The sequence below is a fragment of the Lutra lutra genome, chromosome 4, assembly GCF_902655055.1.
Source record: "Lutra lutra chromosome 4, mLutLut1.2, whole genome shotgun sequence".
Taxonomy (NCBI): Eukaryota; Metazoa; Chordata; class Mammalia; order Carnivora; family Mustelidae; genus Lutra; species Lutra lutra.
The window spans coordinates 18,428,740-18,449,604 of NC_062281.1; the positions used below are offsets into that span (position 1 = coordinate 18,428,740).

Below are 20,865 nucleotides of genomic sequence, written 5' to 3' on the forward strand. Positions count from 1 at the left end.
CTCTCTGCTTAGTGGGGAGTCTGCTTCTCCCTCTCCCTCTGTGCATCTCTCTCTCTCTCTCTCTTTTTCTCCCACTCTCTCTCAAAAATAAATAAATAAAACCTTAAAAAATGAAACTCTTGAATGAATTGTGCTATTGACCAACTCCAGTGATCAGTCAATGCCTCACTTTTCTCCTCTAGAAAATGGAGATGGAATGTGTCTGACATACCTCATTAATATACCTTTAAAGTGAAAATTCTGTTGGAGAGCACAAGATAAATTATCTCAGCAAATTATTTGGCCAGCATCTCTTGGGCACAGTACTAACAGCTACAAGGAATTCAGAAAATACTTAGGAAATATTAATTTTAGTTTCTGGTCATGACCTACCAAGCAAAGGACTACAGGTTCCTTCTAGAATGATGAAGTGGCTACTGTGGTGTATCACTCACATTTCTACCCCTGCCTTTTGTCCTTTTTAGATGGAAGGCTTCATCCCCCAGTTGTATGGAAAGCTGACAGTTCATAGATTGGTATTCCCTATATGTTCCTTGCCCAAGGTCCTTGCCCTTGGACAGAGGGAAGTAAAGGCCCTGACCCTTGCTCACAGCTCCAGAGCTCCCCAAGGGGTTGGCAGTGGCCTGAGAAATAGCTTTGCACTTCTTTGCACAATCTTGCTTCCCCAACAAAATGCCTTGGGCAGCACATATACTAAAATTGGAACTATATGGAGAAGATCAGTGTGGCCCCTACACGAGGCTGGTATGTGAATTCATGAAGCGTCCCCCATTTTCCAACCAATAAAATCTTAATTATGAAAGAAAAAAATGCCTTCATGCAAATCTCTAGATTAGATTAGTGAGCAAATTAAATACTCTGGAATTCTAACTAACTAGAGCATAGGCTGAGCCAAGTATGGTGGGCTCATATCCTATCTTAGGGTTGAAATTCATTTAGGCAAATAATTTTACTTTTCCAATTCTCATATTCTTTATTTGTAGAAGTAAATGGATTCTGATGAAATTTTAAGAGAACACTGTGTGAACCGCTTCACCATGTGTGGTGCATAATAAACAGTTTACACATAAAATTTCTGCTATCACTAGCTCTGTCGCTAATGGTCTAGACCTACGGAATAGTCTTTGACACCTCCGAGCCCCTAATTCCTTACTTGAAAAACTAGTTGGTGGCTTTTTACAACTATTACTTTCTATATTTTTAAAGCTAGGTTTCAAGTATGGTTTTCTTTAAAATCAAATTAAACATGCCATTTAGTTAACCCCAACTCAACAAGATAAGTATACTTGATGAACTCATTTCCCGGAAACAGGTGAGGAACTTGCATGGGAGGAACAAGATACCACCGACTTTAGTCCCTGCCAGAATGAGGGTCTCTTTTGGAATTGTCTGGTCAACAGCACATGGTTTTCTGAGTCTCTGCAGGTGCTTGATCTACCAAGTGTTTTGAATTTTTTCTTCTTTTTTCCTACTGGAAAGATATTATCTACTCCAACTACTCACAGAACATTTGCATTCTTTGCTGTTGGGTTTGAGCAAGAGCCAGGGGCTCTTAACACTTCTTCTGCATGACATCAAGGTGTTTCCTGTGAAATACTGACATGGCCAAGCACTGGATCAAACCTAATTCGTGAACAGATTCTTGTTCCTCTGCTATGCTTTCAATCTCCTCATCTAGGTGTTCGGAAAAGCTTCCTGGGCATCCAATATGTCAACACATCAGCACAGCTTGGATTTTAGCAAAGACCCAACAGAAGGCAGACAACAACAGAACTTGCTGTGACAGAACATGGACATAATCCCTTTCTCACTTCCCCACCCTAATCCCTCACAGCTCATGCAGTACAAACTTGTACAGTGTGCAGTGTACAAGTGAAAAGGGAATCTGAAGGCAGCCTACTTTCCCAACTCTCTCCCTCCCTCACTTATAAATGGGGGATAGGACCAGAGGACAATGTGATGAACTAGTATCTCTAATCTACCATAGGCGAGGTTTTCTACTACGTATGATGCCAGTGCTTAGACTTCTATTGTAAATCTTTTGTGCTCCTTTATTTTCTTTACATGTGTTACATAGTTCCTAGTTAATGGGGAAAGAGTGCTTGGGATGTGTGCCCCTTGTGAGCCTCTGAAGGTATGTTAGCAGGATGTATATATTACATTATTGTCCAAGATTTTCGTCTCATCTCTTGTTTTTCACCCAGTTACTATTATAAAAATATCTATTACACATTTGATTCAGAAGGCTTAGATGCTTGTTCTGGTTCTATCTGTAAGAGTTTATACGACTTTGGTAAGTCAGTTGCCTATCCTGAGCCTCGGTTCATTCATCTGAAAAATGGGAATAATGGCAGGCTGTGCTGAACTTTGGATGAAATTGCATGAGTGTTCTGTGAATTTCAAAAAATGTAATAAGCATATGAAGTAGAATCATGATTTCACAATTTTACCTAAGGCTGCCCTGACCAGAACTTCCCAACCTCTGGACCTCCATCAATAGATATCTGTCCAACTCTGCTATACATAGAGGAAAACATAAGACTCATCTTTCATTACTCTTTGACTGCCATCCTTTATATGACTTCCTGGCAAGTATACAATGGTTTATCTGGTGAGGTAATTATGTTTTCATCAATGGCTAGGGCCCAAAACAAATATCTTTACTGCCTTTTTGAGATAAATTCTTGTAAAAGTCTAGTGTTGGTGCTGTAAGGCATGTCTTTCTATTTAGAAGGGAAAAGAAAGAACTTCCACTGGGCTTCTGATTCCCACTATCTTCCAGATACCACATTGAGAGCTACTTACCCCCTTAGTAGAGTAAACTTTACCCCATATTGAAGAGATCAGCAGTGGAGAGAAGCAGGAAAGATGTGTATATCTCTATAATTTATCTATCCCAGTATAGTTTATCTTCTATCTTTGTGGACCAATTTTTGTAACTGAACTTCCTTATTTTTGTTAGGACAGCATTGGAAGAGAAGATAACTGTAGTCAAGACAAGCCAAACAGTGCTATAAATATAATTACCTTAACTTGAATCTCTGTCATGTCATCTATAATCTGGATCTATCACTGCCTTGTAAGTCCTTGTCATCTTCCACATGGCAGAGGCCAATTCCTCAGGACAAGTGATACTTTCCAGAACATTTAAATACCTCAGCATTTCCATATTTTCCTGCCTGTGGCTTACTGCATAGCATAGCATCTTAGAGCCAGTTTCACATTTGAGAACTCTACCTTCATCCAGAACCGACATGGCACAAATGACTTCCCCATTCAGGAGAATAAGTCATCTATGTAGTTGAAGTGATAGGGCCTCCATAGTATGGAAATTTTGGACATAAGCAATAACATCCCATTAATCCCACTTTTCCCAAGCAATGCCCTCATAGAACAAGTCAGGGGTTTTTCTCAGACACTGAGATAGCTGAGAGTCAGTGAGAGGAAAACCCAGCACAGCTGATTTAGTAACTATGTTAGTAGTCTCTTGAATATCTGTCATGACTTTAAGTATTCAAACACTTCTATTTCATGGTCAGTGTGAACCCTACCACAAGGCCAATTGCTCATGTATCCCCATTTTACATGAGAATGAACAATGTGGGGTTCATAGGGCTTCAGTGTCATTTCATTGCCACAATGTTCATACAGCCTTCTGTCACTGGATTCCAAACAATCTCTTAAACTACATCTTGATTCCTAGATCGATTTATCCCTATAGATAACTAGCAAGCACCTTAGACACCTTGTCACCTTAGACTTCCAAGACATGACATCTAGCTAATTAACATATTGAGAGAGACTCTATATCTGACTGGGCTTGTAATTATCATTTTTGGAAGGAGTGAAAGTGTCATTTTCTCAGGAAAGAAAAAAACAAATAAAATGGATGCCTCATTATGTAGTAGAGAAGCCAGATATTCTGGAAGACATAAGACATGATGCAGTGAAGAGCTGACTGTTACACAGAAGCCTTTTGCTCTACTTCAGATATTTTTGACTGCTTCATTTTTCCAAAATATCACCTGCCTCCCAGATCACACTGATACCACTCATTCCAGCACCCTAACTGAGCTTCCTGAATCACCTGCTTGGAGTCTGATTTGAAGCCTCAGGCTGAACTCTATTCATGTCACATGCCCTCCTTCTTCAGAACTGGATGAAAAGGGAACATGGGATCTGCCTTACTGAGTGGTCATAGGGAAACAGATGATGTGAACTGGGGGTCTGATCAGACTCCCAGAGATAAACCCTGACCAGAAGAAGCAGGAGATGGGAGGGATCAGGCTGATACCTTCATCCTCCTCTCCTTTCTATGAACTACTCTGAGATGTGGTTCTCTATGGAGCTCTCCAGAGAAAGGGATGTGCTAGAAAACCATCCTCACATCACCCAATGGTTTCTCTTTGAGACTGACTGAGAAAGTGACCAGCAGAGTAACTAAATGAATTGTTTCTCAGCTTTTCTTGCTTCACATCTATTTTTTTAAATGCCTGTTGGTTGAACTTGTGCCTGGCCCCCAAGTATGTGTCTGTGCTTTTATCCTTGCCCTGAGCTTTGCTTTTAGAGAATCTAGGCCAAGAGCATGTCTTAGTTACTCTTATTCCATGGTAGCCAGTATAGGTGGTGGGCACATTATACTCCTCAATAAATTCAGAAATACGAAAAAAAAAAGTAAAAAAAAAATTCAGAAATACGAAGTGAAACTGAATGTTTGAAGGAAAATAAATCAACAATCCACAGGGGTGTTGGCATTTGGAATTTGTTTCTTAATGTGACATGAAAGGTTAGCATTAGTAGTAAGAGAGGAAGTATCTGGAAGCAAATCCCCTTTTCTGCATTTTGAAATCACAGTCCTACTACCAGATCCTTTTCAGGTGACCAAAGCTGAGGATCATTCTAGAGAGACTTGAGTTGCTAGGACTTTATTTCCCCTGGCCCTTTCTGGGAAAAACAGACTCAATCAAACAACCAATTCTATGAAATTCCTTTGAAAACAATCCCTTTTCCCTAAGTTGGTGCTGAAATTCTCCCACTCCCTTCTTTTGGCTTACTGTGATCAAAATCAAATTCCAGAGCCTTCTTAAAAAAAGGTCTTGTTTATCCATAGATAGGAATTTAGAAAGATACAAATAAATACATAGATAGGTATGTAAGCACACACACACACAACATAATATTAAATCTTACAATTTCTCTTATATGTTAGTCAATTTTCCTACCTAATTAAGAGCAGAGTGATAGAGCTTGAGGCTATGTTATATTCAACCCACCAGAAAGGGTGTGTATGAGAAAGAATCTGACAGATGTGCATGGGTGGAGACTTGTTATCTTATGCTAAATTTTCTTCTCTAATAGCTGTATGGGTGGGTTGCCAAAACAAGTAACAGTGGGTATGTGATATTCTTTTCTTAAGTGAGATCTTTATCATAGTAATGACACAAGCAAGCTCTTTGTAATCAGAATGGAATATGCCAGAATGTTATAAACCTATCATTGTAGTGATTCTACATTTTTGTCACTACATTTATGATGAGCTCTGTGGAAACCTGTCATGGATGTCATCAGTCCTTTGATCTTCTCATACAATTTGATAATCCCTTCTTGAGGTATGTAGCCATCTTGGTTAACCAGAGACAGTCTAGAACACAAATACATTGCACACCTATTACTTGGTACTCATTGGCTGGGTCATCTTCCTTATTTTCAGTTAATTTATTAAACAATTTGTAAGGTCTCTATCTGCTTTAGAATTCTTGAGCTTCATATGTAATTTATTTAATTTACATACTGAGACTTGGTGTCTCACTTCGTAGAACTTTTGAATCATAAAAAAATTTCATCTCAAGTTTACTTATAGTTATAACCATTCACTAAAATGATATGTTGGCATGAGTCCTGCTACTCAAAAGATGGTCCATAGACTGGCCACATCAGTAACAACTGGGAGCTTGTTAGAAATGCAGCATTTCTGCACTTAGCCCAGATCCACTAAATAAGAGTCTATATTTCACCAGGATCTCCAAATAATTTTGACACACAGAGAAATGTGGACTAGAGGGCTGACACTGGGGAGATCTTCCAGGTCTGATGTCAAGGTTTATTGCAAGCCATCTCCTTCTCAACGGTAAGTTTAGCTCACAGGTGCCAAGTTGATTTTTAGATTACATGAGCTGCTTGGCAGTGAGGAGGTTGGAACTTCACTGCTATAATTAATTGCCAACCAACAAAATGTTTCAACCACTGCCAATGGCTCAAAAGATCTCTTCTACCATATCTTATTTCATAATTTCACATTTTTTTGGTCTACTGGAGAGATTGACTGCTATGGGTCAGCATTTTAGCCATTTCTCAGTCTTCCCATATGTACAATGTCTGTTTGGTTCTGACTGTAGAAGGTTTCCTTATATTGGTTGAGATATAACTCAAGAATACAGAGTTTTTTTGTTGTTGTTTGGGATTATTTGATAAGTGACCCTGGTCAAATTAAGCACTATATTTTATTTCTTCCACCATCTATCAACCAAGTTTGGATTTCTGAAAAATTAACCTTGTTAAATTAACCTTAAATTAACTTGTTAAAAGCAAAAGACTCCAGAAGTCAGATTTTGAATTAAGCCTTGTCTATAGACTTATTTAAATGTCTATTGTGTTTATAATTGAAAGGTTTGAGTATATTTCTTTCAGATTTTGAGAATTTATCTACTGAAACACTGATTTCTTAGGTGTTATTTTCAAACTGAAACACAAATACTTAACCTCATCAGGAACTGTCAGCCTCTGCCCTTTTCCCAACACGTGCTCCACACTCCACATGATGAGTAACCATTGCCCTTGTTTTTTTGATGGAACCAATGAAAATTCAATTGTAATGAAACTCCTCCCACTCTGAATCTGGGTGAGATCTGTGACTGCAGTGACCAATAGGATATTGTAAACATGGCACTAGGCCAATTTCCAGGCCAACTCCATAAATATTGGCAGCTTCTGCTTCCTTGGAACATTCTTTCTTGGATCCCTGAGACGACTGTGCTAGAAATGTGGACAGGCTATATATAGAGATGCGGCACCAAGCCCCAGCTGTGCTAGCCACGCTGGCTCAGACTCCAGACCTATGTGTGAAGAAGCCTCCATATGACTACAGCTCCATCTGCAACCTCACTGTAATTGTATGAAAAATACCAAATGAGGAATACACAGCTTAGTGTCTAAACCTCCAGCATCATGAAAGATAATGCTAAGTTGCTGTATTAAGCCACGGAGCTCTGTGGTTGGTTGTTAAATGTTAATAGATAACCAGAATAGTTGTTCTGTGTCTGAGTGCTGAAACTCTTCATTTCATTAGATGTTTCATATTTCAACATTGGTATCAGTTGAAAGCTCCCTGAAACTTTCATGGAAGTAGCTATTCAGTCCATATGACAGATCCAAAGCAGAAACACAGTTGAGAGAAGCTTTTGGGAAAGGGCAGGACCAGAATGTTGTATGGATTGAGGCTGCCCTGACACCCATAGTAAATGGAAAAAAAAAAAAAAAAAAAAAGAAACACTGGGCATTCGTGTGACCAAAAACACCTTATTTACTTTTCTACTCAGTGAAGAGTTATTAGTTCTTATTATATGACAACTGGGAACATAAGACATTAGATCTCATTCGTCATGGAGGACATATGTTAGGAAGCTTGAAAATATACTGGTAGCCAAACACAGACATTTTTAATAAAAATTGTAATTTATGACTTGTTGCCAAATACAGTATGCCATTTATTAAGATGATGAAAACTAGAATAAGACCAGATTTGGGCAGAAGTGTCATATCATTTCTCTAAAGATAGCTGAGCTCTTGTTCTGTCAACTGCCTTCAGAGCTGGTTATTGCTATGGAGTAAAGGTTTATGTCCTCCCAGTATTCGTGTGTTGAAACCCTAATACCCGATGTGATGGCATTGGGAGGTGGGCCTTATAGGAGGCAATTTGGTCATGAGGATGGCTTCATTTTTGGAATTAGTGCCCTTATAAGAAGAGCCATGGGAGAGAGAATTTCTCTGTCTGCCCTGTGAGGACAGAGCAACGAGTCTATCTGCATACTGGGAAGAGGGCTCTGGCCAGGAATCAAGTCAGTTGGTGCTTTGATCAAGGATTTCCCAGCTTCCAGAACTGTGAGAAATAAACATCTGTTGTTTGAGTCACACAATCTATGACATTTTTTGTGGTGGCAACCTGATGGACTAAGACAGTTATCATCGACACAACCCTGCCTCCTGAGTTTGTAATTTCATATTATTTTTGGTGTCAAATGTATTATCCACACCATTCACCTCTCTATATGAGGCACTTCATATCTATTTCCAAAACTGGCACTCACTTTTAAGGGATGACTTTTTATGAATCTATTCAAATTATATTACTTAGAGCTTATGAGAATTTCATGAGAAGAACCACAAGTTATCTGGAGTAATGAAATATCTTACCATACATTCAAGGGTGCATTAAAAATGACAAAGCTAATCTGGCTTTAAACTTATACTTCATTGATTCTGCCTTTGGCAGGCAGACACAGACACCTCAAGCACTTTCAAATGTGCTATGACTGTTTTCGTCATTGAAGGAAGAGTTATGCTGGATGGAAGCACAGATTCACAGAAGCTGCCACTGCTATCCCCTCTCTACTGGTCGGAGTTTGTCTTTAGAGTATACCTTAGAGGACCATGGATTCCACTGGCCAGATTCAGAAAAGATAGTCGCCATTGCACGTACAAGGACAATGCTCTTCTCTCCTAATGCCTAAACACCGCACGGTGGCCAAACATGGTGCCGAAGAAAGAGTTACCTACAACTCAGCAACTGTGCTGCTGTCAGATGGGAAAGGAAGAACTTTAATAATAGTGTTCCCTTTTTTGGAAAGATTTTCAAAATTTTAAGGAATTAATCTCAAAAGCAACAACAAAAAGATAACTAGAAAATCTCCAAATGTTTGGATATCAAAGAATGCATAGAGTGTTGAGTAAACAGATCTAGACATAATTTGTGATGTTTTCTTATTTCATTTATATAAAGCTCAAAAATGGGCAAAACTAATGTATAATGTTAGAATTCGATATAATAGTTGTGTTTGTGGACATCAGGGCAATGGTGGCAGGGAAGAAGCATGACAGGGGCTTTGGGGCTATTGATCATGATGTATTTTCTACTCTAAGTGTGCATATAGTATAAAAAAGCAATATTTATGACTTCTGCACTTATTATATATGTGTAATTACTATGTGATCTTATAAAAAATAATGCCAGTAAAAAAGGGGAATGGTTGGTAATGGAGATTATTTTTAAAAACTACTCAACAAAATCATGCCCTTTCTATTGCAAACCAAAATAATATCTATAAAATGGAAGGGTGAAGTCTAATTTAGAAAGAGAAATTATATGACTATATATGGCTAGACCTTATAGCAGAAAAATTTCAGTGGAGAAATGTGATAGAAGAAATCACAGAAGTATTTCAAGTGTTTAACTAAATACAAACTTCAAACTTCTACACCACAAGATAATAATGAAAGCATAAATGTCCACAACACATTGGGAAAATAATTTGTCACCATCATGACAAATCAATATCTTAACATATAGTGATCTATTCTTATTTATTTTAAAATAGAAACAAAAAGGAAGCTTCCAGGTAAGGCTAAAAGAGCTCGTAAACAACTATCTTTCATTTCTTGAAGATTTCCATTCCTTTGCTCCACTATGAACCAGATGCTTTCTGAGATAGTGATACCAGATGTCATCTTGGGACATCTTTTTACTCTTCTCACTCTTATATAGATCCCCTGTCTTCTTTGATTATTATTATTTTTATTATTATTATTATTATTATTATTATTTTCAGCATAACAGTATTCATTGTTTTTGCACCACACCCAGTGCTCCATGCAATCGGTGCCCTCTCTAATACCCACCACCTGGTTCCCCCAACCTCCCACCCCCCGCCCCTTCAAAGCCCTCAGATTGTTTTTCAGAGTCCATAGTCTCTCATGGTTCACCTCCCCTTTCAATTTCCCTCAACTCCCTTCTCCTCTCCATCTCCCCTTGTCCTTCATGCTATTTGTTATGCTCCACAAATAAGTGAAACCATATGATAATTGACTCTCTCTGCTTGACTTATTTCACTCAGCATAATCTCTTCCAGTCCTGTCCATGTTGCTACAAAAGTTGGGTATTCATCCTTTCTGATGGAGGCATAATACTCCATAGTGTATATGGACCACATCTTCCTTATCCATTCGTCTGTTGAAGGGCATCTTGGTTCTTTCCACAGTTTGGCGACCTTTTTTCTGATTTCCTCTTCCCTCATTTTGCTGAAGCACATCCTAGAGTACCTTACCTAGAACAGGTACATGTGAAATAAATCTTATGGGTACTTAAATATCTGGAATTTTTTTAAAATTTTGCTTCATTTTTCCTTACATGCAAATCTGTGCTGAATCGAAAGTAGTAGCCTGCCTGCTGGAATCCTGTTTGAGGACATGAGGAATAGGCTTGACTTTTCTCGAGTGTGAACTTTTGCCCGACACCCCTGTTTCTGCTTGCATTCAGTGTTTCTACTTTCCATTTTATCTTCTGTTTCCAAGATGTGAGCTCTTCCTGCACTCTTTACCACATATCACCACTTCTTTCACGCCATTTTCTTTACATATGTTTTTGGTTGCATGGTTCCCTCTGGTGTACTGCATCAATGAGAGCTCCAGCAAGAAACAGATGGGTTTTTACAAAATAAGATGATCTGAAGAAGCTTTAATAAAATTAACAAAGCAGTGAGCAGAGTGTAGGGAGCCACAACAAACAGCAGAGACCCCATGGAATGGAGGAAGAGAGTAATGAGGAGGAACAAATAGGAGAGAGGGTTTTAGGGACAGTTGCCTTTGACACAGGGATGAATTAATCTCCAGCAACCTCAGAGAGAATAATAGATTCCTTAACTCTAAAAATGTCTTTCTGAGGCTCCCTATTGTATTAGCTCAACCAGAAGTCAGGGAGCAAGGACAGCCTTCAATGTAGTCCATGGAGATCAGATTTCTGGGACAGAGATCAGAATGAAAAAAGAGAGAAAGTAGATCTGCAAGGGCAAAGGGAAGATATCCAACACATCTGGTAAATCAGTTGTCATTCTTCTATATGGATTCTTTCTTTCATAAAAGAGTAGATATCTCTCATCTGATACTATCACATCTCTCTGGATAGTTTTATTTGTAGGAGAAAAAAAATGAATGTCCCTAATCAGTCCTCAAGTTATTGAACCCATTTTAATTTTTATATTTTCTTTATACTTTAGTTAATTGTTCTATAAAATGGGGTCTAGTTCATTTTTATCTCTTCTAGTCCATTTCTTTACCACTAAATATTGTTCTGGAGTTCCATTTGTTTACTGTTTAATATTATACCAGCACAATATAATCTATTTGGTTCTGTAAGAAGTACAAAGAAACATATTCACCCTTAATGTTTCTAAAATCTTTGTAATTACTTAGACATTTTAATGGTCCCCCAAAGATGTTTGTGGGCTAATAATTCTGGATCTGTGAATGTTACCTTACGTGGTAAAAAGGACTTTGCAGATCTGATCAAGTTAAAGACCTTAAAGTGGAGAGGTTATTCTGGGTTACTTGGGTGGGCCAAATGCAATCACAAGAGTCCTTATAAAAGAGGGGGCAGTAGGCTTGGAGTCAGAGAAGGAGACGACAGGAGGATGGACTCAGAGAGTGATGTCATTACTGGAAGGGGGTCATGAGCCAGAGAGTGCAAGCAGCCTTTAGAGGCAGGGAAGAGCAAAGAATGGACTCCCTACTGGAGCCTCCAAAAGGAAGGCAGTCTTGCTGACATCTTGATTTTAATCCCAATCACAATTTTTGACTTCTGATCTCAAAAACTATAAGATAAATTTGTGTTGTGTTAAGACACTAGGTTTGTGAGAATTTGTCACAAAGCAATAGGAAAATAATACGGGCCTTCTTCTTTTTCAACTTCTTTTTTTTTTTTTTTTCATGGTGACATTAGAATCATATAATAAAGTAACCATAAGGTAATCTGAAGTTGCAAACCCTCATCCTGATTCTTAAGACTAGGCAGCACCTCTCTTCCCTTCTTTATGCTCACTTTGGGGCACTGCCGTCTTCATGTTCAATGTTAGAACTCTAGTCTCTGTTTGATTCATCAAACATTTCACCTTTTTATCATATAAGGTTTTTCACAGATAAGGTCCTCATAACGTGAAGTTTTTCTTTTGACTTTTCATTCAACTGCTTCTTCATTCTTCAGGACTCACTTATATATCTATTCTCAGGGAATCTCTTCCTCTTCTCCAAGGACAGGTGCCCTGGTTTATCCCATCTCACATCTTTTCAGTCTCATGAGGTATCACAATCAAAATAGTTATTTTTGTATGTATTAGCTGAAGGCTTTTGGGCATTACTTTACAATATGGACTTTAATTTTTGTTGATAAAATCAGAAGTGTTTATCTCGTAGAGTTATTACAGAGAATAGTTGAAGTAATATATTTAGAATTGTTCTTCAAACACAATCAAACTTTGCTGAATCTACTTGAAAATGCTTTTCTCTCATTCTGAATGGCCAGATTCTTGTCTTTCTTCAGATCTGTTTTATTTTATTTTATTGTATAGAATGACACTTACTTTTTTTAATAGTATATCATTAGTTTTTAATGAAGTGTTTGATGATTCATTAGTTGTACAACACCCAATGCTCATCACATCACGTGCCCTCCTTAATACCCATCACCTGACTACCCCATTCCCCTGTGCCCACTCCCTTCTGTAACCCTCAGTTTGTTTCCCAGAGTCAAGAGTCTCTCAAGGTTTGTCTCCCTCTCTGATTTCTTCCTGTTCAGTTCTTTTCTTTAGATCTGTTTTAAATGTAATCTCTTCAGAGGACAGGTGTCTTCCTAGAAGCAGGAAGTGAGAAAAATTTATCCAAGATTAGAAATTCCAGCCACTCTACCTACCTACCACTCAGGCTTTGTGTGAAGGAAAGAGAAGTATGGGAGGAAGAGAAGTCAGAGCACCACTTCCTGGCAGCTCTGCTGGGGAAACAAAAAAGACCCAATGAAAGAGATGGTTGTACAGGATAGCTAGAACAATAGAAATTCTAACAAATATGACTTGGCCCCAAACGTAGCAGAGAAGAGACAGAGAAAACTCTAAGACTCAAAGGGGCCACAAAACTCAGACAATGGTGATCCTAAGGCCACCTAGACCAAGGCTGAAGACCACAGTGGAGATCCCACAATGACCCACAATCACTGGCATAACCCTAGAGACAGAAAACCCTCAGGAGAACTGAGGCCATTTCCCTCCAGCAGAGTGGTGACTTAGAAAAAAATATTAAGTGATAGATACACAATGAAGTTATATTTCTTAGACATCTCTAGATTGAGCAATAATGCCTTCTAAAATTATTCTATAGTCTTTCTCTCCTATTGGTTTCATGAGAACTGGGACAAGAGTTAGCCTGACACATTTCTCATAAACCAAACTTTAATAAAAACTTTTAGATGAATGACTAGAGCAGATATTGACATATCCCTTAGTAAGCATTCACATGTGAATTCACACTATACTTTCCACATTCAAAAAGAACTTTAGAATTACCTTTTTGTCTTGTATTTCAGAATCAGTTTTATATGCCTGTGGTGGAGGGAGGGAAGAAAAAGAGTTATTGAAAAGGTCTAAAATCAAACATGTTTTAATGAAAATGCTTTCTTCTTTGGGAGTGAATCTGAAATTTGGTGTACCAATATATAATCAAGGCCAACTTATATTGAAAATAATACTGGGCTTTGTCTGAGCCCACTGACAATGAAAATATGGCTGGAAAATACAGCTGGACAGAATTAAGTTTGTTTCCTTCCACAGTGGTAAATGAGGTCAGTGTCTGGAATAAGATACTATGTCCAGTTATGTTTAGTCAACCTGGTGAACTGCTTCCAACCCTATCTCAAAGTATCAGGGGTTTGAAGGGCTTTACTGCCCCTCTTCCAGCAATAAATCTTCTTAACCAATAAAGAGGACATATCCTGGTTTACCATTTGAAAATATGGAGCCTTTACTTCCAGAAGCAATGTTCAAATAGTGAATATATATTTTAAATAAAAACAACAACAAGGGCCCCTGGGTGGCTCAGTGGGTTAAGCCTCTGCCTTCGGCCCAGTCATGATTTCAGGGTCCTGGGATCGAGCCCCACATTGGGCTCTCTGCTCAGCGGGGAGCCTGCTTCTCCCTCTCTCTCTGCCTGCTTGCGATCTCTGTCTGTTAAATAAATAAACAAAATCTTAAAAAAAAGAATTGTTTAAAAACAACAACAACAACAAAAGATTTTGAAACAGTTAGTTCTATACCCTCATTTGGCAGATATGGAAACTGAGCCACAGGGAGTGATTCTACCATGAGAGTTAAGGTTACAAGACACATCTTCTAAATTGCAATACAAAATTTTTTCCAGAATATTGCCTTTCACTTCATAACAAAGGAAAAAATATTTAGAAGATTATCTGCATCTTTTATAAGGCTCACAAATATTTCTGTGCTTCTATTGTTTGGTGGGAGATCTTGTGGTTAGGAACAAGCCTGGGCCAAGAGCCACATTGCATGGCTGAATAGAAATCTGAAAAGATCTTTAATTGTACCATTTTTAAGATAAACAATTCATTCAAGTGTGTTTAAAAATCAGAGCAAATGATTCATCTTGATGTGGATCTGGCTACAAAAAGGAACGTATCCCTGGGTGGGATTAGAAAGAAAACCTTTCTTTCTTTTTTTTTAAATACAGTATTCCTGCCCAGATGAAATGAAGGTACTCACAGAGCCTGATTGCCGTGATTTCAGACGATGATCAGTTGACATGGAAAGAGAATCCTAAAGTTCCTGACCTTTCAGGAAGTGTACTGGATGTGAGGTAAAGTTGGTGAAAAGAAGCTGATATTTAAACCAACACACAGTGATTCTTTGGACTTTGGGGGTATTTAGAGTAATTTTCAATTAGTGATGGCAATGGCCTACAAAGAAGTTTCAAACAGGGAAGTGGGGAAGAGCAGACAACTTTTGAGAAGCACTGAACTGAAAGAAAAACTTGTAGGCTGAGCTGAAGGAGGCTTCAGTGGTATAAATATGACCTACACAATAGAAGAACGCAGTCCCACCAGCCAGAATCAGCCCCCTAACGTGTATTTAAATAAGTTATAATGAACATTAAAAATATAAAACATAAGGGGGCAGCCTGATAAACGTAACCACAATAAAATTTAAAACATAAATGCTTAATCATTAAAAGATACCACGAAGAGAGTGAAAAAGATAAGTCACATACAGGACAAAGATATTTTTTAACACATGTAATGGACAAAGAGTTCATGTCCAGAATATAAAAAGAATTCCTATTTATTAAAAGGAAAGAAATGAAAGTAAAATAAAAAGAGACAAAAACAGACATTTCTCAGAAAATAGAAACACAGATGACTCTAACCCTATAGAATGTTGTCAATTAATTGTATTCTCAGAGAAATACGAATCAAACCACTAGCCTGATATTCCATACAAAGCAGTTTGATAAAATTATGCAGCTGGATTATATGAAATGTTGATGAGAATATGGAGAATGGGACTATTATCCCCTGCTAGTGCAGCATAAATTAGCACAACTGTTTTTGATGGGGAGTAAACTTGAACATGTTCATTGCATAATCCATGACAGTTCCTGTCTTCAGTAAACTTGGTCCTGTACCCTGGATCAGGCAACAGGCACCAGATACTCACAACAGTGTCAGCAAAATACTGGGAACAACCAAATGCTCAGGCCAGCTGAAGGACTGAATAAACTGAAGGATTCATAAGCTGAAGTAGTAACCACAGGAAGCAAGAATTCATTCACTATCAACAGCGATGAATCTCAAACTCATCATGATGGCAAAGGCGCATATATGATCATCCTCTTTACATGAAGGACCAAAACCAACCAAAACTAGATAATTTATTAAATGCAGATACATCACTAGGTGGTGAAAGTACAGAGAAAAGCAAGGAAATGATTTAGATAAAATTGAGGATTAGGGTTACCCCTTGCAGGGAGGAAAAGAGGCGGGAGAAGATAGACAGATGGCCACAACACTTGGTTGGGTATTGACTACACAGGCATTAGCCATGAGAATGTGTCCTATAGGCTTTATAATGTTTGATATATTTCAATATAAAAATGCCTCCAGGGGCGCCTGGGTGGCTCAGTGGGTTAAAGCCTCGGCCTTCAGCTCAGGTCATGATCCCAGGATCCTGGGATCGAGCCCCGAATCAGGCTCTCTGCTCAGCGGGGAGCCTGCTCCCTCCTCTCTCTCTGCCTGCCTCTCTGCCTCCTTGTGATCTCTGTCTGTCAAATAAATAAATAAAATCTTAAAAAAAAAAGTGCCCCCCAAATCAGTAAGCTGGAGAAGAGAAAGAATAACAAAGTAGTAGAGGGAGAAAACAAGATTGAATATATACATTGGACATATATAGAGAGAACATATATTGAAAATATATATAGATTATAGATTATATTATATATACAGAGTATGGATTATATTATATAGAGGTTATGGATTATATTATATATAATATATAGATATAGATATCTAGATATCTAGATATCTCCATATATATTGACTAGAGACATCAATCGATCGACTGATCAATCCGTCTCCTACTGGATGACCCCAGCACCACTCTGCTAACTCAGTTGTGTCTGCCACCTCTCAGGGAAGGTGTTTTTTGTTTGTTTGTTTGTTTGTTTTGGTTCAGCCACCTAGTCATCCCATTCAAATCTACCCTGTGCATTCTGGGTTGAAAACATTAGTGTTTCATGAGAAACCATGGTAAATAATCAGACTCTCTACTCTACTGTTTCTAACCAGCTCATCATGAGCAGTTTCACTGGTGCGAATATATGCATTTTCTGTTCAGTATACCACACCCATACAGTTCTAGCTAAAGTGGCCTTTTCTTTTCTTTTTTTTTTTAAGATTTTATTTATTTATTTGACAGACAGAAATCACAAGTAGGCAGAGAGGCAGGCAGAGAGGGAGAGAGGAGGAAGCAGGTTCGCTGCTGAGCAGAGAGCCCGACGAGGGGCTCAATCCCAGGACCCTGAGATCATGACCTAAGCTGAAGACCGAGGCTTTAACCCACTGAGCCACCCAAGCACCCCTAAAGTGGCCTTTTCTAGGGGAGAGGGGGATCATAATTAATTTTGCCTACCCAGATAATCAGAACCTCAGTCATACTTGTTAGGAAGGTGGGTTTGAATCTAGATGCAGTGCTAATTTGCCATATTGTATTTGACAGTTTGATTTACTCATATGGACTAGTTTCCTCATTTAAATGGAAATAGTCATTCCAGACTGTGCCGTTGTGAGAACACAAGCAGGATCACAGAGTACATTCTCTGGCACACCTCAGCAACAGCCTTGAAAGCTGTCAGATCCGTTCCAACGAGCGCGTATGTATACGGAATATTTCCTGGAGAGCCTTTCTTACTTTAGACTGATTGAACTTCACACTATGGTTGGAGAATTTTATAAAGTTGAGCAGAAGGTTCATCTTATGTGTGTTTGTGTGTGTTCCCAAAACAAACTCTAAATGATGTATAGGAACAACAACTTCCAATTTCTGAGCCCTAAGAATTAAAACATTCTTATCCACTTTTGCGCATTCTACTGCATTTCTTTCTGCCTTGTTTCTGCATTGCCAGGGATGTTTTTATATATCAGAGCACGTCTCAGGGATTGAGGAGAATGCACAACTCCTAGTTTGCAATCAAACTTCAGTTTTCATTATCTGTAACTACGCTGGGGTCTTTGTTTAAAATGCGCTGAATTTAAGAAGGTTCTCTCTGTCTTCAATACATTCAGCAACAAGTCTGCTGGCAGTGGCTTATCACCAGGGAATTGTACTGAGTTGTGCCTGCTGTACTGTTCTGCTCTCTCTCTCTCTCCTTGTGCATTACATCTTCATCTCTTAACAATGATCTCTGTGTTCTGCTTTTGAACCAACATGGCCAAATTGAGATTTATATCCATTCCTTTTGGCAAGAAGGAAATCTAAGAAATACCCCTGTTTCAGAGATGCCTGAACTCAATTGTTATACGCTTTAAAAACTGAGGATTTTACTCTTGAAATATTTTATAGTAATGACGGTAGAAGAGAAACAAGTACAATTCAGAATGACCCAAGGACTTTTTTGGTTCTGTTTTCAACTAACGAGAAAAGGTAAAATCTGATTAAACTCTATGAGCTGTTCACTAACATATCTCCTGTGTCTAGCATGGTGTTTGGAGTTAGATCTTCTATAAGGCAGCCAGCCATTCAGCAATATTCATTTGGATGGATTGATGCGTTCATGAGTTAATAAAACTGATATGTGAACAGCAAATGGAACATTTCGTTTTAAGCCTTGACAGGACCCTGAAAGCCCTGGTTATTATTGAAGGCTTGATTATTGAGAAAATGTATGAGTCCCTAGGAATTCTTGTCAAGATAATATTTTTTAAGATGCTTTTTACTTTAGAATAGTCTCCAATTTACAGAAGAGTTGTGAAGATCAGACAGAGTTCATATAAACTCTACACCATTTTCTCGTTGTTAACGCTGACCACAACAATGGTACATTCGCAACAACAAATGAACCACTGCTGATAGGTTATTATTGACGAAAGTTAACACCTAATTTGGATTTTCTTCATTTTTAGTTAATATGTTCCCAGATCCTACCAAGGGATCTTCTTGCGAAGTGACACAGTCATAGGCATATCTTATTCCTGCAATTCTACAAAGTTTATGGAAGGCTAAAGAGGTAAAAAGTACATTGGTCAACGATACTAAATGATTACTCTGATTAACAGTAATTCACATCTACACTGCAGATTTACAATTCCCAAAGCTGTTCAAGGTAATGATAATCCACTTTCATTCTCGGTAGCAGGGACTTCGGAAAGGGAAGAATCTGACATTCAATAGCTTGTCCAGAGTCCAAAATTCAAACCCAAAACTTCTGACAATACTCTGATGAAAATATGATTCCCAATAAACCCCAAATGTCTCCTGCCTTCATTTGTTCCTTTTTGTTATCATTGATTTAGCTAGAGGGAAACTGAGGCCCCAGAGCAGGGCTCAGCAGACTTTTCTGTGAAGAGAAGGCAGGAATTTTTGAGGTTGTGCAGACCACATGGTCTCTGTCATGAGGACTCAGTTCTGCCATTGTAGAGCCAAAGTAGTCACAGAAAATACACTAACAAGTGAGAGTGCTCCAATAAAACATGATTGACAAAAGCAGGGGGTGAGTGGGATTTGCAACACAGACCAGTTTGCCAACTGCAGCCCTAGACACAGGGCAAATCTCTACAACCATCTGGGATGTGTGTGTGTGTGTGTGTGTTCATACATATGTATGTATCATGTTCATACATATTCATGTATGATATATGTGTGTATATATATTTGGTGATACATAGAACTCAAAATTCATTGATTTGCTTTTGCCATTATTCTTTTAAACTCTCTATCCATGTCTTTTTAATCCTTATGAATGTATCACAAAAATTGTCTCTGTTCTTCGTTAAACTCCTGTTAGCATTGTTCTGGATTTCACTGTAACTTATGATTATCTCTCGCCTAATAGGATTGCTGACCTGCCTCCTAAAAAAGAAGGTAAAGGCAGATCAAAGTATTCTGAAGTTAGGCTTAGGGACATAGGAAGTTGAAATAAGACAGACACTGGACCTGGGTCCATTGAAACTGTAAAGGGTTAGCAAGACACATGCTGAAGTTCCCAAAAAATGAATCACAAATTTCAAAGCCTTCTTATACTGATCTGTGCTGTTTTTACCCAAAGAAGCCCTTCATGATTTTGCTATAATCTATCCCAGAGTGAAAAATCACTTCAAGTGACCCTTTGGGAAAATGTTTCCAACCTTGCCTTTTATTTCATGTTTTTGTGTGCGTGATTTAAAAATATATATACGATTAGAAATCTTGTGTGGTCTTTATCACACACACTATATCAACAAATGATGGGAGAAGCCAAAAATGTGCTATAGGGAATTTTTGAAAGGCTTTCAGGCGATATTTACATAAATTACTTTCCTCTCTTATGTAATCATAATAAAGAAGTTGGATTGAAACTTTAAAATATTTTTCACTATGGAAGTATATTTATATATAGTTTGTGAGTAACAGCATGCTTATAGGTAAATAATACATATGTTTATGTATTTCTACGTATATGAACATACACATACCTATTCATAAAGCAAAGTCAGGAGTTTAAAAGAAAACCAGGTTGCTGGGATATAAAAGCTAAGGAGATTTTCAAGTGTTTCCTGTTATGTGTGGGGTACACCTAACACAATGTAAATTTTCACAATGATTAATGAACAGAAGAATATTCTCTCCTTAAAGTTCCCTTGACTTGCTCAGGACTGTATTTAAGCTCCTTTGGTATTCTAATACTTGCTCAAATGACTGAGTAGAACCCCATTAGAACTTGTCCTCGTGTATAGGTGTAAAAATTTGGGGTATTAAAACGGGCCTCAATTCTTTGCAGCCCCTTCCAACAAAAAGTCTGTTTCCCATTCCTTGACTTTGATCTGGCCTTGTGATATGCTTTGACCAGTGGACTATAATGGAGGCGATTTCATATGATTTCTGAGAAGGGTCTCCGGAGGCCTTGTAGCTTCTGTACTTGTCTCCTTAGAACACTGAGACCATGTGGAGAGAGAGGCCAGTCAACAGTCTGCATTCATCACCAGACATGGAAGTGAAGCTTGTGGGAGCCTCC

At 38.3% G+C, this 20,865-nt stretch overlaps 1 long non-coding RNA gene and 1 other non-coding gene across 2 annotated transcripts in view; both read left to right on the forward strand.

Moving 5' to 3' along the window:
* Positions 1-20,865, forward strand: part of LOC125098494 (uncharacterized) — a 610,756-nt gene that overhangs the window by 503,910 nt on the left and 85,981 nt on the right. The window contains exon 8 of the long non-coding RNA XR_007126846.1: positions 14,836-14,961. This is a non-coding gene — a long non-coding RNA (uncharacterized LOC125098494). The remainder of the gene's footprint in view (positions 1-14,835; positions 14,962-20,865) is intronic.
* On the forward strand, positions 673-776 carry LOC125099505 (U6 spliceosomal RNA). Its single transcript, XR_007127227.1, has one exon. It is a non-coding gene; the product is annotated as a U6 spliceosomal RNA (small nuclear RNA).